The 17,677-nt window shown below is 32.5% G+C and overlaps 1 long non-coding RNA gene across 1 annotated transcript; it reads left to right on the plus strand.

The window, feature by feature from the left end:
• Positions 1 to 984: 984 nt before the first annotated feature.
• LOC148177346 (uncharacterized) lies at positions 985 to 17,285 on the plus strand. Its single transcript, XR_015769774.1, has 3 exons — positions 985 to 1,108; positions 14,885 to 14,969; positions 16,243 to 17,285. It is a non-coding gene; the product is annotated as an uncharacterized LOC148177346 (long non-coding RNA).
• Positions 17,286 to 17,677: the final 392 nt, after the last annotated feature.

Consider the following 17,677-nt stretch of genomic DNA (forward strand, 5'->3'; position numbering starts at 1 on the left):
TGTCTTCACTGCCTTAATTGAGTTTATTATGATACAAAATTATTGAAAGAACAAATCAAATTTTAAAAAACTAACTAAATTAAAAAATAACGAATTGTTTAAAATTTGCAAATATCTTTTCGTAGATTTGTTATTTACCTTGCAATAACAAAATTACTGGCTTGATGTTGTTTAAAAATCTCACAAAAATTCAAAATTTTGAAAAAAAAACGGTATAAGTTTTAGGCTTTAACTGTTTTCCAAAAAACTCAAATTTTTCAATAATTGGTATTAATTATTATTATACGTGTAAATTGATTATTCGCGGAAATATTATTTTAAAGTTTACGAAATTTGCCACCTGTAAGCATCTTATGTTATGAAATAATTGAATCAGAACAATTTTTTTAAAACAAACAAAATTTTAAAATAATTTGACAATACATACATATCTGAAAAATTAGTTATGTATCGGTCTATAACCTTGAAATCAGCAAATAATGTTGGTCTGAAAGTGCTTTAAAAAGTTTTAAAATCCCAAATTATTAAAAGAATGAAACTAATTTTTTGAAACAGTTTGTATACGTCATTCTCAATATTTAAAAAACTTTTCGGTCGTTCGTTACTACCCGTTCGCCAAACGTTGAGTTTTCCAATTCCAGTAATTCAACTTCACACAATCGTTCCCCGATCGGTCTTTTTTGATAAACTCCGGTTTTGTCCACCCCTTGCTCCAAATTCACCCTTATGAAAAATCAAGTCTTTTAAAAAATCCCGACTGGTCACTCAAAACCTGTTCCACAGTCCACACATGAGAACGCTAGTCCCAAGAAAGGGTCAGCGAGTAGCCCTTGGTGTAAAAACCACCCTTATTCATATCCCGCAAACAGCTCATTGAAGACTAAGACACCCTTGGAAATAAACAATTGCAATGTCCAGCTCGCAACCTGATTTTCTAGTTCTGCTTGCATAATTTATGTTCGGTAGCCTTCTAGACATGGATTTATTTCGAATATTTTATCCAGTCCGATTCGAAAACTGCCAGTGCTAACATCGTGGCGAGTCTCTGGTGTTGAACGAAGAAGTACAAGAAGTTGAGGTTTTGGATCGAATTGACGCCACACACAAGGTGAGTACATTTAAGGGTTGGTTTGACGAATCATCCGTATAGTTTACGCGCAAATTGACGATTTCCTCTAAGACCCTCTTTAATACAAATTGATTAGATTTTCGCCCTCTTATAACTAATCTTATTAGTCATTAATTTTAATTTGATATCAAGCTGTGCGGGAAATGAACCGCAAGAATGACAAGGGATGAATTTACAGACTCACTTTTTTTTTCTATAAAGTTGTGATTTCCACCTCCATCTTGCAGTCTTTACCCTACAACACATTCATGTTTCCCCATCCCCTTGCCAAAAATAAATTCCACCCTCACCCTCACTACGACTAGGACGAAATTCGCCTCTTAATATTCCATTCAGCTCACGTTATTTTGTAAGCGCAACCTTTGTCAGTTTTGAAACACGCAAAATGGGGACTAAATGGAATAAGCCATTGCTATTTCGTTTCTTAAAGCCACCGTCGTATTAAATTTTCCTTCTGTCAAATGCATCTGCGTCTGAAATACGAGCAAACTTTAACTATTTACGTTGGTACTAGTCGGAGGTGGCACAACGGCGGCTTTCTCTCACGAAGGACTTTATTTACTTTCATTCATTGCCACAAAAAAATTAATTGAAATTTTATTAAAACAATCCTTCTCAAAACTTGGAAATATTTTTGACTTTTTTACTACTTTTATTAGGCTATCAATATGAAGATTTAACAAATAACAATTTCTCGCGCAGCCAATTCTATATTTCAATTGTGTAGAAATGTAGATGCAAAAGTCATTAGATTTTACCCGATTTAATTTTTTTTAGACCTTTAGATAATAGTTGCGGAATTATAACCACTGAAACCAACAATGAGAATTTAGAACAAGACACTTTTCACCATCAAATCCTCAATTTTAGAATTTTAAAACGAGCAGTGTAAAATCTAAGAATCTCAAATAGTAATAAACAAATATAAAATTTAAAATCAAACTGAAAACTGAAAACAAAAAAAGCAGATTTTTTTAATAATCATCTCCCATTTGAAGCTGCAGAAATTAAGAAATTCAGAACTAAAATTTCAAAAATTAGAATTTTGCAAACGAATCTAAACTATAAAAATCTAAAAATTGAAAATTATAAAAATTATTGTCGAAAGCGCCCATTTATATTAAAGTTTTGTTTTTGAAAATGTACCAAAAATTCAGAACTCAATTTTGTTTATTCTAATTTCAAAATTAGTTTTTCAATTTTAACATAATTAGTGCCGTTTTAGAGGCAATCGTTGAAGAACCTTACGCCAATTTTTTTCAAAATTTTCTAAAACTTAGATTTCAGGTAACAAATTTTTAAAATTAATTTTTTTGAAAACGTGTCAAACAAGCAGAGCTCCATTTTCTTTCATACAATTTGAATATGTATTAAATATTCAATTTTTATATAATTAGTACTGTTTTAAAGTCAATAATGTAAGACTTCGCTCCAATTTTTACCAAAAGTTTTCAAAAACCGGAGTTTAAGTTAGAGGTAAATTTTTAAAATGTATTTTTCTAAAAAAGTTTATCGAGCATGCAGAGTTCCATTTTCTTTCTTATCATTTCAATATTAACGATTTAAGTTTAAATAACATAATTAAAGCCATTTTAAAGTCAATAGTCAATCTTACTCTAATTTTTTTCAACATTTTCCAAAGGCCGAATTTCGAGTCACAAATTTTTAAAATGATTATGAATAAGGAGCTGCATAATTTCAATATTAAAGATTTTATTTTAATAGTGATTTTATTTTAATAGTTAGTGGCCAAAGCATATTATTTTACTGTTTTTAAAAATTTTCTGATACTCAGGTTTTAAGTCACAAATTTTTATTATTTTTTTTAAAATGAGCCAAAAATGCAGAGCTCCATTTTCTTTCTTATAATTTCAGGATCAACCAATCAGTGTTAATATAATTAGTGCCGTTTGAAAGGCAACGGCATAAGGTTTTATACCCCAATTTTTTCAAAATTTTTCAAAAACCGGGCTTTGAGTCACAAATTTTTAAAATAATAAATCAAAATAAATAAGTATCAAAAATGTAGAGCTGGATAATTTCAATATAACCGATTTAATTTTAATTTAATTAGTGCCGTTTTAAAGCCAATAGTAAAGGATATAATTTTACTGATTTTCAAAATTTTCTGATATCCAGGTTCAAAGTTACAAATTTTAGAAATTGTTTTTTTAAATGTGTCAGAAATGCAGACCTCCATTTTCTTTCCTATAATTTCAATATTAACAATTCAATTTAAATATAGTTAGTGCCGTTTTAAACCCAACAGCATGTGCCTTTACTTCATTTTTTTTAATTTTACAGAGACCGGATTTCAAGTCACAAATTTTTTAAAACAAAATATTCAGAAAAAAAAGTATCGAAAATGTAGAGCTCCATAATTTCAATTTTAAAAATTTAATTTTAATATAATTAGTGGCGTTTTGAACCCAATACTAAAGAACATTACCCTTCTGTTTTTTAAAATTTCCAGATGATCAGGTTGTAAGTCACAAATTTTTGAAATTATTTTTTTTTGAAAATGTGTCATGTAAATGCCGAGTTTTTTTTTCCTTATAATTTCAGTTTTCACGATTCAATGTTAATATAATTAATGCCGTTTTGAAGCTAACAGTACAAAATTTTATTCCGATTTTTTTCAAAATTTTCCAACGATCGGATTTCGAGTCGCAAATTTTGAAAATGTATTTTTCTGATAAAAATGTACCAAAATGCAAAGCTCTATAATTTCAATATTAACGATTCAATTTTAATATAATTAGTGGCGTTTTGAAGCCAACAGATTAAGCCTTTATTCCGATTTTTTCAAAATTTTCCAAAAACCGGATTTCGAGTCTCAAATTTTCAACACAAAATTTTCTGAAAAAAATATATCGAAAATGCAAAGCTACATAATTTCAATATTAACGATTCAATTTTAATCTAATAAGTGTCTTTTAGAAGCAAATTGTAAAAATATTCATTTTTTTACAAAATTTCTGTAGAACGAATTTCGTGTGTCAAATTGCTGAAATTCAATTTGAGAAAAATTAGAGACGGATGTGTTCACTGAATTCTTTGCATTTCTGTAATTTCTTTATTTTTATCTCAGTTTGTGTTAATTCGAGAAACAATATGTTACATATTTGCAAATCTTCGAATTTCTAATGTTCCAAAATCCATTTTCCGCTCTATACGAAAATGCAAATTTAAGGTTTATGATCGCACGCAAAAGTTATCGAATAAGAATACCGTCGTAAATAATTGCGTATGTGTCGCAGCAATTCTGCGGAATATTTGCCCCGTCAAAAGTTAGTCTCGTCGCGGGGGGGCGGCTGAATGACAAAAGCCCCGCGCCATCATCGTCTCGAGTAAAAAGCGTTTAATTTGCGGAGCTGACGTTGCCACCGCCGCCGCCACCCATACAGGAGCATAATTTTCTTAGTTTTGCTGGAAACTTGAAGGAGTGTAATTTTACTTTGAGCAACACTCGAGGCAATCGCCCTTCTCATTCGCGATTCCGCATTCTCTTCATCTACCACAGTAGACGTGCACGTTCCGCTGTACTTTTACAATGAAATGCATGGCAGCAAAATACTGAGCTAAAATGGCGTCCCATCTATCTTATTTTAACTGTTCTTCGTGTTAGCGAATTTTACGCCCTGGATCAACCGTCTTACTTCATCCGGTGGGAAAGATGCGAGAGGGTTGACTGCGACGTGGATTTTCTACAATAACGCCGTTAATTTGTTTTACGAACGTTGGATAATTTATATTAGCGAACACCTTTGGTGATGAGAAAGGAGTTCATAATGTCAAAGGAAAGTTTCATTTTGTTCAAAACGAAGCGGGATCTTAAAAGCGAACCAACTTAACAACGATTTATTCAAGAGGAAAACTGTTTAACTTCGAGATCACTGCTGGCACTAATTACTTTCTAATTAAAGCTTGGTGGAAAAGCAATCAGCGATGACGACGCAATTATTGCTAGTTTCATAAACACACAAAAAATTACATTCGAATTGGTTGAAATAAAACTTCCGTAATGCGTGCTCCTTAGCTTGCTCCTTATCCCAATTTACTCACAGGTTATCCAACGTCGAGAAACAAACTTTCCTAGAATAAACAGTAATTTCCTTACCAAATTACCAGACTTATTTGCAGAAAGCTACATTTTCGCTAGATACATAAAATTACTATGTATTTTGCTTAAAGTTCTGTTTGTATAATACGCGAAGTATACACATTTTCCCTGGGAAATTTCTTCGAGTTTTCCTCCCTTTCGTTTCAATGGCGCCTTCGCCGCCTCATCCTCTCCTTTTCCAACATCTGACGTAACGAATTAAAATTCTAGATGTGCTTTATAAATGGGAAACATTAAGCAAAATGCTAGGACCGTATTATGGCGCCTTCTCGCCAAATTCCGCACTTATTTTAAAAGGACGTAGAGAGCAGATTCCTGACAACTACATGAGCCAATAGAAATCTCAGGATTTTAATTGCATCTTAGGTTGCTTTTGTTTCCACCCTTAAATTATCGCACCACGTTCCGAACGACTTGAAGCGATAAGTTTTTCAAAGGCTTGTGACGTCTTATGCCATCAATCAACCGCCAGAAAGTAGGGAAAAAACCGCCCCTAATGCGAGCATTAACAGGATAATCTCCCCCGTCCCCAACAGAGCCGTGTAATGAAGAGCGCGAAAGCACCTAAATAATGTGTAACAATCTGCTCCACTTAAAATTCACTTAACTTAAAAGTGTCCGAGCTATTTTTCACGTCGAAAGGGGAAAAAAACATTCATCTCCCGGAAAACTACCCCACGTTGGGCTTCGCCCCTCTCGCTCGCTCCGGGCGTGATTCCTCTTTTCCGTCTTTTTCGCCGAAGAGGTGATTTTTCATTTGTTGCGTGTAACCGCCAGAAAATTAGCACTTAGGTCCACTTTTATCAAATTTTATGGCGTTGCGAGGGAAAAACGACCTTAGCGTTGTAATGCCGGCAGAATAAATTTCCATCCTTGGGACGCAACTCGGGGGATTTATAATTTATTTGAACAATGTTAAAGGGGTTGGAAAATATGCTTCCGTATCGCTGTTTTTACACTGCTTTCGGACACCTGAATTGAGATATCTCACTTCTTTACAGTTTTCAAAGAGCGGTTGAGGGTGAATGGGGTAAATAGCACCGAGACAGATGGGAGATAATTTCATTTTGTAATTAAATGTCACGGGAAATTTAATTAAAAATATTGACGATATTATCAGAGGTGCAATTTTCGTGTTGGAGGAGCTCGTAAATCAAATTTCATGTTATCATAAATTCGTAACGAAAATCTGACCATAGTATATTGAAAAACGAGTGCTGGAAAGTTTATGAAACGGGATTTTTTAATTGCAAATTAAATACAAGCTATTAAAGCATCCGATGTGGAAATGAGCTCTTAATGCATTCAAAACGAAAGCGGAAATAGCTCTGTGACAACAGCAAACTCGGAAATAGCTATTTTTGCGAGGTGTGAAATGGTAAAGTTAATCGCACTAGACGTGGTTTGTCAACACGTCGTGCGATCTATTTCGCACGAGTAGCAAACAAGATTTTTTCTACAATCGCAGCATATTGCAGAATTTAACGATAAATACTTAAAGTGACTGTTATGTCAATTATTTTAAGACATTTTAAAAAATTCGAATTACATAGTTTTGAATTACAAATTTATTTATTATTTTTACAAAAAAAAGTATCGAAAATGCAGAGCTCCATAATTTTAATGTTAACGATTCGATTTTAATATAATTAGTGCCTTTTTGAAGCCCTTAGTAAAGTATATTATACTATTTTGTTTCAAAATTTTTTTTACCCCGTATTCCACGTCATAAATTTTTGAAATTTAATTTTTTTTAAATCACAAAATGCAAAGCTCTATTGTCTTTTAACTTATAATTTCAATATTAACGATTCAGTTTTAGTATAATTGGCGCCGTTTTAAAGCCAAAAGTAAAAACATCTCTCTGTTTTTTTTTTAAATTTTTAAAGATCGTATTTCGAGTAACAATTTTTTAAAATGTATTTTTTTGAAAAAAATATGTTAAAAATGCAGAGCTCCATAAATTCAATATTATCGATGCAACTGTAGTATAATTCGTCCGGTTTTGAAGCCAACTGTAAATTGTCCCACGTTGCTATGGTAACAAAGCTATTAAAGCATCCGATGCGAAAATAGTATATTAAAGAACGTGTTTTATAATGGCCAATTTGGTGCACGAGTTCCCGGTGTACAAAACGAGCCGTAGGCGAGTTTTGTATGGAACGAGTGCACCAATGCCATTATAAAACAAGTCCTTTATACTATTTTTTCGAATTTGCACCCTTTTTCAATAAAAAATTTAAATTTTCCAATTCTAAGAGTTTTCGTGTTACACGATTGGTAATGGTTTTGCAACCACGACTTGCCACTTGATTTTCAAATTTAATTTAAAATTTGACATTTATTGAGTTTCACTGTCACTGAATTTTGACATAACGTCACAGCCAGTATTCATATCTATTATATTTAGGTACAATTATTGTTGGCCGCAAAGGACAATTCAATTATATTGATACATTTTTTATTCACGCAGCAATTTATTAAACACGAATCGTAAAAATCAAATTGACCAAAAACTTGACAAGATACAGGTGACAGTCAGACTAATTAGTTCTGCCAATTCTTAGAAAACAAAATTTCCTACTTTGAGTTCTTTTATAGATACCTATAAACGACTCCAAATTGAGTACTCTAATGGACCTATTAAAGCGGCAAATTCGAAAATAGTATCTTAACGCTACAACAGTAAATTAGAAAATATCTATCTAATTTTGCAACAAGTTGCGAAATGGTAATATTTTCGCACTAGACGTGATTTGTTCAATGAAACCATTTTGCACGAGTAAGGAACAAAATTTTTTCTAAAATCACGAGAAAGTCTAAAATTCAACAATAAATATGCTACTTCAACTGACAGTTCTGACAATTATTGTAAAATTGAAACTTTACTTGATAGAATTTCATTGAAGTGTGAAAATGCTGAGTTTTAACGCACGGTTAGAATTTGAGAAATCCGAGCAAATATGCATGAAATCTAACAAAATCATTTAGAAATGTAAGTACAAAATGATTGCTTACTTCAAGTCTTGTCAAAATGCCTTACTTTAACGCACTCGTTTGATCACTTTTATGTACTGGGGCCTTAAAAAATGTTGTTTCGAAATTAAAATGTCAACTTTATAATATGATCATTGTAGAAAAAGTAAGTTTTTTGAACGAGTCTCCTACAACGTTTTATCTTCGATCGTTCTCTATTTTCCATTTATTGAAAATGTTAATTATAAATCAGTTGTCCGCAAATGTCAAAATATATAAAATTTGACCACTTATTTAGCGTGTTTAAGCAAAAAATGTGCAATACATCATAGTTCACATAACAGTCATTTATTAAACCAAAAGCTGTTCAAAAAACGCCCATTTTTGCACGATTGTAGATAATATCTGCTCTAATATAAAAAAAAAATCAGTCAAATTTAGTTAGAAAAAGAGTTCTCTTCAAATAGTTCTTTCAAGTCATTTTTGATATAAAACAATATTTTTGACTTCACTTCGTAAAAAATACTCAAATTGTAAGAAAAGTAAAAAAAATGAAAAAATACACATATGTAGAATTTTAGGCAGAATCTTTTTGATCTGCTGAATTTTTTTGATTAGACTGATGATTGCAAGTAAAATACGATTTCTCAAAACCCTTCTTAAAAAATTAAAAAATCACATTGAAACCACGGAAATTTCAAAATTAACAAAAATATACTTTGAATTGAATAGTCATAATTTCACTAATTTACCTACAAGGTTTCATACGATAAAATTAAATAATATTGAAAAACTTTTTTAAGAAATCCAAATTAAAAAACAGAAAACTTTTATCGCGTCTGGATTTTAAAATATCTAATAAAAAATCAAAAAAAAATTCTTGGGAACAAAATGAGAAAAAATGATCGCACGATCCAAAGTTGATAAATTTCTATTAAACATGTGACCTAAATTTAAAAATCCATATTGGTTAAGTCCAGTGCATCCATATTTTTGAAAAAAGTGTCAAAAATTATACAGCGCACATTATTTTAAATTTTCTTTCTACTTTAATTTTTGCATTTCTTATGATAAATGTTGAAAATAAAATAAAAGTTTTATTGTTTGTACAACAGTTTTGACATACATGTTAAAATTAAAATGTCATAGGTGGCGCTAAAGGCACTATGGTTCAAAAACAATCAAACGTAAAGTATGGTCATGTGACACCTCTTTTAAAAAGGAATTAAATTTTTTAGTTCAAACTCATATTTTTTTAATTCAAAATATGTATACCGGGTGTTCTAAATAAAACATGGTGAAATTCTGATTTTTTTGTCAAAACTCTAGTACAAATTTAGAGCCAGTTTTCGAAAATAAAAAAACTAAAAAGTGACGAAATCCCGGTAAATCCCATTCGGAGTGACCAAACCTTGCGGCGACCGCTTGAGGCTGCATCCAGCAACCGCAGAAATGATATCTGGACGACATTGTAGCCCATTATTCAACCAGCCTTAATAGATAGAGTGCATCCGACGTCCCTCAGGCTTCCACAGCGCCGCGAACAGACAAGTCTTAAATTTAATTTGAAGACACAAGGCGGCTGTGAAGTCAGAGAGAAGACAGTTGGAGTTACCTCGTCCCCGGCCTCCTTGATTTAATTAAACAATTTGTAAAAGCGTGCCTCGAATATATTGACAATTGAAGTCGGTGTAAATAGCACGGAGAGGCTGCGGTTGTTTTCTCTTCTCTCTCTCATTGTCTTTCGGAAATTTTTTGATGTCGCGTCGTGTTTCGGGAGGGAAGACCGGGGGCGGCGGGCGGCGGCGGGGGCAGCACCTTGAAAGGTCCTCGCCGTTGAAAACAAAGACGAATGGATACATTACTAAATTAATCTTTGAAACAAAGCACTTTCCTTGAGCCTTATTCATCAAAGCCAACTCATTTATTTAGTTACTTCCCTTTCAGTCGATTCTAGTCGTTAGTTCGCGTCTTTCTACTCGGCAAACATAATTTATAAAGGAATAATACGCGAACACAATGACTCTACGGGTACAGTCTCAAATTTCGACGCAATTATTATTTCAGGGAGTGGAGCGGAGACGATTTTTGACGAAAGCGAGGAGTTGAAACTTGTTACTATTGCATACGACTCATATAAAATGAAAGCGGGGAACTGTTGAGCAAGAAATTACCTCGAAGGAGTCGCAATCTAATTCGAAAATTTCGATGCAAAAACGCAAGAAACAGAAAAAAAGGGTTGTAGCGGCGCGAGCGTTCCTTAATTCCCTCTTGAAGTTTGCTCCCTCATTTCTAACTTTAACCGAGCCCGGGGTTTAAAATCACCCTCTTTATACGTTTTAATTCGGGCCAGGGTAAAGTGAGGCTTACGCGGGCTTGATTTAAGGACGTTTGTTCGTTGGCAGTGCTCTAAAGCTCAACACAAATATCCCTCTAGAAAACTCAACCCTCATCCTAAGTATATGCCTTAGATTTTATTTAAGATATTCGCCCTTATTTGTGATGGTATAAGGTCGACTTTTCCCTGATTTTTGCATCAAAATGGCGCAGTATTTAATGTAGGGAAAGTAATTCTAATTTGAATTTCTCAGTGTGGATTTCAGATTTCAGTCGTGTTTAAGTTTAAGGAGGATTTTATAGCTGGAATTATTACTCTCAGGAGCAGAACGCCCGTTATGATGTCTGATTAATTAAAAATTCTTAGCAGGAGACAAATGACCACAAAGAGAATCATTTCCAGGTCACACATCAAACTTGGAAGATCAGAATTTTCTGATTAGAGTGTCGCGAAGTAACGAACTATGTTCCAACTATCCGAAGTAGAAATTCCTATTCTGAAACTATTCAGGTAATAATATATTTTATTCCCTCATATTCGTGCAGTTTGTAGCGCCTTATCGGGCGTACATTCCCTGAGGTATTTAAATAGGAAGACGTGCGCTCGCATTTCTACCAACGCGATAACGTCAAGTGTTCCTATTAGTCTCTTAGGGACTTTAGTTAAGACGATGTTTAACTGGTTATTGGTAGCATTGTTTTTAGGTGACGATTCTACGGTATTATCGCGTACAAATAATCTCGGCCAAAGGGCGCGCTTTCGTTAATTTATTGACTCGTAACCCTTAAATTAATTCAAATCATTAAGATATTATCAGTAATATGCAGTAAAATCGTAAGTTTTAATTTATAGTTTACTAAATATTATCATTCTTTCTTCACAACAAATGTGAGCTTGAAAAATGAAGAAAAAGTTGTGCTCACATTGAAACCACTGAAATCGGAAAAATTCTGAAAATATTTAAACACTTTATATTCTTATCAAATTTTTCTGTATTCTTTAGATTCTTTGTATGGTTTATATTATATTTCATATCTCTTTATCTACACCTACCTGATAAAAATATGAGAAAAAATAAATTCAAAAAATTCTAGAAATTGACGCGATGCGATGCGATAAAAATTAAGCAAATAAATTGTAAACTTATAAGAAATGCAAAGAATTTTTGGAAAATACAAAAAATACGATAAATGTAATATAAAATTGCTAGAAAAATCGAAAGAATCCAAACTATACAAACGATCCGACAAATCTGCAAAATAGAACAAATAAAATGTATCAAAAAATTGTAGATCAACGACAAGATTTTTCAAAATTTTTATTTTGAAGACAATCCAAAAATTTCTACCAGTTTTTAATAAATTTCGTAACTTAACTTAGGTTTTTATTTTAAAACAGTAAAATTTGGAAGTTTTACCACTTTTTACTACATTATAAATTACTTACGTCAAATTCTAAAATTTCTGAGTAAGAAACTGAACATTTAGAAATTTTTATTTTGATAACAAAAATTTTTTCTTCTTTCTATTAAATTCTGTAACTTTGACAGTTTTTATCCTAGTACAGTAAAATTTTCAGATATAAGTACTTTCGATTCATTTATCATTGCTATAAAATTTCAAAATTTTAGAACAAGATGCAGAATTTTTAGAAATTTTTATTTTGAGAACGAACCAAAAAAGTTTCCGTTAAATACTGTACCTTTGACAGTTTTTTTTAAACAGTAAAATTTGGAGAGTTTATGACTTTCGATTTATTTTTAATTTTTGCAAAATTATAAAATTTTAGAACTAAATACAACATTTTTATATTGAGAACAAACCGAAAAGGTTCACAACTTTTCATTAACTTTGACAGTTTTTTTCCTAAAATACTAAAATTTGGAGATTTATTTATCAACTGTTCTAAATTCTAAAATATTAGAGCACGAAATAAAATTTTTAGCAATTTTCATTTTAAGGACAAACCAAAAATTTGCACCAATTTTTAATAAATTTTGTAACTTTGACATTTTTTATTTTAAAACAGTGAAACTTGCAGGCTTGATTACTTTCTATTTGGTTAACAACTGTGCTAAATTCCAAAATCTTAGAACATGAGTCAATTTTTTTAAGAATTTTTATTTTTAAGACGAACGAAAAGTGTCCACAACTTTCTATCAAATTCTGAAATTTTGTCAATTTTGAAATAAAACATTAAAATTAAAAAGACTTTTACTTTAGACTTAATTATCATGTGCGCTAAATTAAACAAATTTAGAACAAAGCAAAACATTTTAGAAAAATGGTATTTTATGAACCAACCAAATATTTCCACCACTTTCGATTAAGTATCGTTACTTTGATCGTTTTTATCTTAAAACAGTTAAATTTGGAGATTTTATTATTTTCGATTTATTTATAATTTGTGTGAAATTTAAAAATTTTTAAGCAAGAAACAAATTTTTTAGATATTTTCGTTTTTGAAACGAACTAATAATTTCCTCCACATTTTAGTAAATTCCATAGCTTTAACACTTTCCATCTTGAAACAATAAACTTGAAAGTTTTTATACTTTCGACTTGATTATGAAATGCGCTAAATTCCAAGATTTTAGGACAAGACACGGAGTTTTTAAAACTTTTAATTTTTAGAATAAACCATACCATTTCAGCACTTTCTATTAAATTCATTAACTTTGACAGTTTTTACTCCAATAAAGTAAAATTTTGAAGCTTTATTACTTCCAATCTTTTTATCAACTCCGCCAAGTTCTAAAATTTTAAAGCTAAAAACAGAATATTTAGAAATTTTTATTTTAAGAATAAACCAAAAGTTTTTGCATTTTTTTATTAAATACTGTAATTTTGACAGTTTTAATCCAAAAACAGTAAAATTTGAATGATTTTATACTTCCGACTTTATTATGACCAGCGTTAAATTTCAAAATTTTAGAAAAAGAATTAGAATTTTTACAAATTTATTTTATACAATTATTTCCGTCACCTTCTATTTAATTCAAAACTTTTTTTCATTCTATTCTTTGGCACAAATGTTTCCAAAATCTTTAATTTTTTTATTGCTAGTAAAACATTTATTCGAGAAATTAAAAAATTCAGAAACAACAAAAAAAATGTAAATAAAATCGCGTAGAGACAATCCAAAAGACTAGAAAATAAAGAAAATTATCGGTTTCAAAAGAAATTGAAATAGAGATTTAGAGAATATGTAAAAACCAAAAAATAGAAAATTTACAGCGCAAAAGGACAAAAGTTAAAATTCGAGTTATCCAAAAAGACAAATTCTTAGAATAAAAATAAAATAGAGGAAAAACATCTAAAGAATCGATAGTTGAAAAAGTCTCTAAAAAATGTCGAATTTTAGATCAATTAAAAAAACAAAAATCTCAAAAAAACTAAGCAAAATCATTTGCTTCTGATTTTTCAAATGTTTATCGATTTTCCCAGATCCTGTCGACGGTTCTCAGAACTTTTGTATCCTTGAAATCCTTTGAAGATTCTATGGATTTCTTCCGGATTTCGAGTTTTGCGTATCCTTCAGTTGGATACTTAAAAAATTAGGTTGTTTTATATACAGAGTGTCCATTATTTATTTAAAAAAAATCTCCGTCTACATTTCTCTAACAGAAACGAAATAAACACCCCCAAGTGTGTTCATTTTATGCCTTTCTTTACGATTTTCTGCTGTCATTGCTAGCGGCAACATTGTACGAAACGCGACCGCCATCCGCTCTATAACATGATTTAAGTCCAATTCTCGTCGCTTTACGACGTCATTATCGCTCTAACCCTCCAACGCATCCAGCAAACATCTCATTTTTTCCTTTCTTCGGCGCACCTCTCCCCATCGATCCCGTTCAAGTCCCAAATCCCAACTAAATTTCTTTGTCTATCGCTCGCACACAATAAAAGCTCCGAATCGGTACCCCGCAAAGAGAAATACGCGAAGATAGAGACGAAAGAGAGAAAGGGGTGGATGTGCGGGAGATGAGTCTGCGGAACAACATCCATCATTTATGATATGAATAAGTAAAACTCGCGTAAAACTTAGAAACTCGACTCGTGATACTCAAATTTTAATTAGTTTTGAGCCGAGTTTAAGTTGATGTTCAACAAACTTTGGTAATATTAAAACGGAAATTAAAAGATAAGAAAATAACGAGCTTGGTGCTCGACGCCATTTGCCGAAATCATGTCGTAAACGGTATCCATAATGCCAAAGTTTTTGACATCTTTCCCGCCCCTCTGCGTCTAAGTCTCTCCATCCATCGGCGGCGGTTTCTGCTAATCTTTCTTTCAACTCCAACAATTTTTTCCAGGATGTAACAACAATCCCTCGCCATGATGGGGATCGGACTCACCCGTCGGAATGCACACTTCTCCTGAAACCACACCAAAACTAAGGTAAGGTAATTTTTCACATTTAGTTTTCCATCAGTTGGTACCGGCGGAAATCTCGAAAATAGCACCAGACTGAAATTTTCACTGAAGGTTTTCTAAACGGATTTTTCGTTTGCAATAGATCTGTACACAAAAAAACGGCTTGAGTGGCCAAATTCCGACGATTCGCACCATTTAACGATTTTCAGAACTGTATTTCTCGGGGAGAAACGAGTTTTTGAAGACCGAAATCCACTTGCGGGGCATTTTTCTGGGACTAAAATACAAAGGTGCCGAAGTTCTGAACCAAAACTCGCGCTCAAGCCTCCGCCAAATCTTAAAATCACTGTCAAGTTACCGCAGTCTCAAAGACACCAAAATAAAATCAGAAAAACAGTCCAAACACAGTAGATTTATAATAATATGTATTTCCAGCCAAAAATTTCAATTTCAAATTGCACCAAGCATTGCTAATTATTTTCAAATCTCTTTATAAATTAACGTTTGCGGACGCAGAATTACTTTATTTTACAATTAGTGGTGCTTCCGGTGCTTCTTCTTGAGGACGAAGAAAAGAAACTGGCGTTTCTTTGGCGGCGCAAAATTACCTGAAACGCCAGTTCAGTAAACCAAGTTTAGTTTCCTCCAACCGTTTTTTCAGTACAAAATATCGCACCAGGCCGAATCACAGTCAAACCGTTTTACTGGGGACCACAAAATCTAATTTTCGATTGAATAGGGAGAAGGGGGGGCCAAAAATTGCCGAAATTTCGACAGACCGAGCACAGTTCAGGATAAGTTTTTTGGTTTTGATTTAACTAGGAGAAAAAAAATCAAATTACTTTTCAGATATGAAAATTTGGGGTAACTTGACACCGACGCGTTAATTTGGTTTCAATTTCCGAATCCAACAAAACAGTTTTTGGATAGAATAAACATTCTTCTCTTTCACATGTTGTTTCAGGAAAATTTCAGGTGTTTATTATTTATTTATGCAAATCGTTCCTTTTCGCAAACCTACAGAGCAAACAGCAGCAAAAAAGCACTTTTTTCGGAAGCTCGTTAACCGAATATCGCATAAATTTCAGCACTTGCAAGTTTGGTATTATTTCAGCAGCTAAATCCAGTCCAAAAAGTTTCCTCGCGACCATTTCCCGGTTGTAAAAACAATCGTAATTCGTTACCAACTGTGGAAAGCTAAATAAAAATGACCTTACTGAGGAATTCAAAGAATTTGATCGAAGTCGACGCGTGACTAGTTGGGACTTTGAATTCTGATAAAAATCTTTTTTTTCAGGTTGGCCAGCTTGGTGACAGCTGAAAGACGGCCCACGCCGATTCGATCAGAAATTTGAATATAATGGCGACAGTTTTTTCGCGTTTTTTTCCGATGTAAGAAGCCGTGAAGGAAGGGGGGTAAACGTAAGTGTGCGAAAAAGCGAGAGAGGGATGCCGGCACATCCTGGAAATAAGGGGAAGTCTAGGACGCTCCTTGGACCGACTAAACCGGGGAGGAAAAGAGGGGGAATAAGGAGGGTGTGGCTTAATGTAAGAAATCAATGATTCAGCCACCCCTGTAAGAAGAATACTGTGCGAGTTGGCTTTCTAATAACGGCATCGCTCCTGGAAACGGGCTGAAGGAGGAACGGGGTGCAAAAAACATCCCTCTCAACTCGTTTTTTTTTCTCTCTCTCTCGCTCTTTTCTCGATCTCTCTCGATAATTTTTATACAGATTGGGGATACAATTTCCTCGGTTCTGTTTGTAATGGGGGTAAGAAACGACTCTCACCCTTCTCGCATAATTCATAACTTAAATTACTAAAATACCCCATTAATTTCTGCACTGATTTCTAACACGAACATTAAGAATATACTTCCTACCTTAGCAATTTATGGCTGGCAAGACTTATAAATTACATTATACTGTTTCACAAATTTAATTATGTTTGACGCCGTATCAATGCTTACAAGGAATTTACCGCCAAGGGTGAGAATTTATTAATAAAACCAGTACGTGCCAACTGAAAAATCCAAAACACGCGCTCTTACTACCAATTTTCCTTCATAAAACGAAAATCAAGCTTCCTCTTGATTCATTCATGCTGAGAACAGAAATTTTGACTTGGGGTGAATCGTCGAATGAATGCGAAATTCAATCAAAACCATCAAAAATATTATTCTTGTTCAGTCCCGATTAAAATTAAAACCTGAAAATAGCTCAAAAATAGTTCTAATTTAATATAATATTTTACAACAAGAGATAAATGTGCCAAGTTTTGTGGCGAGCGAACAAAAAACTCCGCGATTTTATTATCACTTCACACTAAATTTTTTAATTTCAATTATTATTATACTTATACAAACATTTTTCTTTTTAAAACATGACTACAGCGTCCACAGTCTGTACAAAAATAAGTCCCATTCATCCAAAATATCATAAAATTCCAAATCTATGTTTTAACTAAACTGAATGATCAGCGAATAAAAGCAACATTTGAAATAAAAAATAGTTTAAATTAGACGTCATTTTTCCTGCAGAGGATTTACCGATTTAAAAAGAAGCAATTTTAAAAATCAGCACAATTTGAAAGAGATAAGTTAGATGTCTGTACTAAATACATGCCAATTTTGATTAATAGATGGCTCCACAAACAACTGACAAGGTTTATAGCACAGAAATTAACAAAAACAAGTGTATTGCTAATGCTTCTGCAATTTGATGACAATTTGA

The sequence above is a fragment of the Gnatocerus cornutus genome, chromosome 3 (genome assembly GCF_029298725.1).
Source record: "Gnatocerus cornutus isolate USDA-ARS CGAHR chromosome 3, icGnaCorn1.1, whole genome shotgun sequence".
Lineage (NCBI taxonomy): Eukaryota > Metazoa > Arthropoda > Insecta > Coleoptera > Tenebrionidae > Gnatocerus > Gnatocerus cornutus.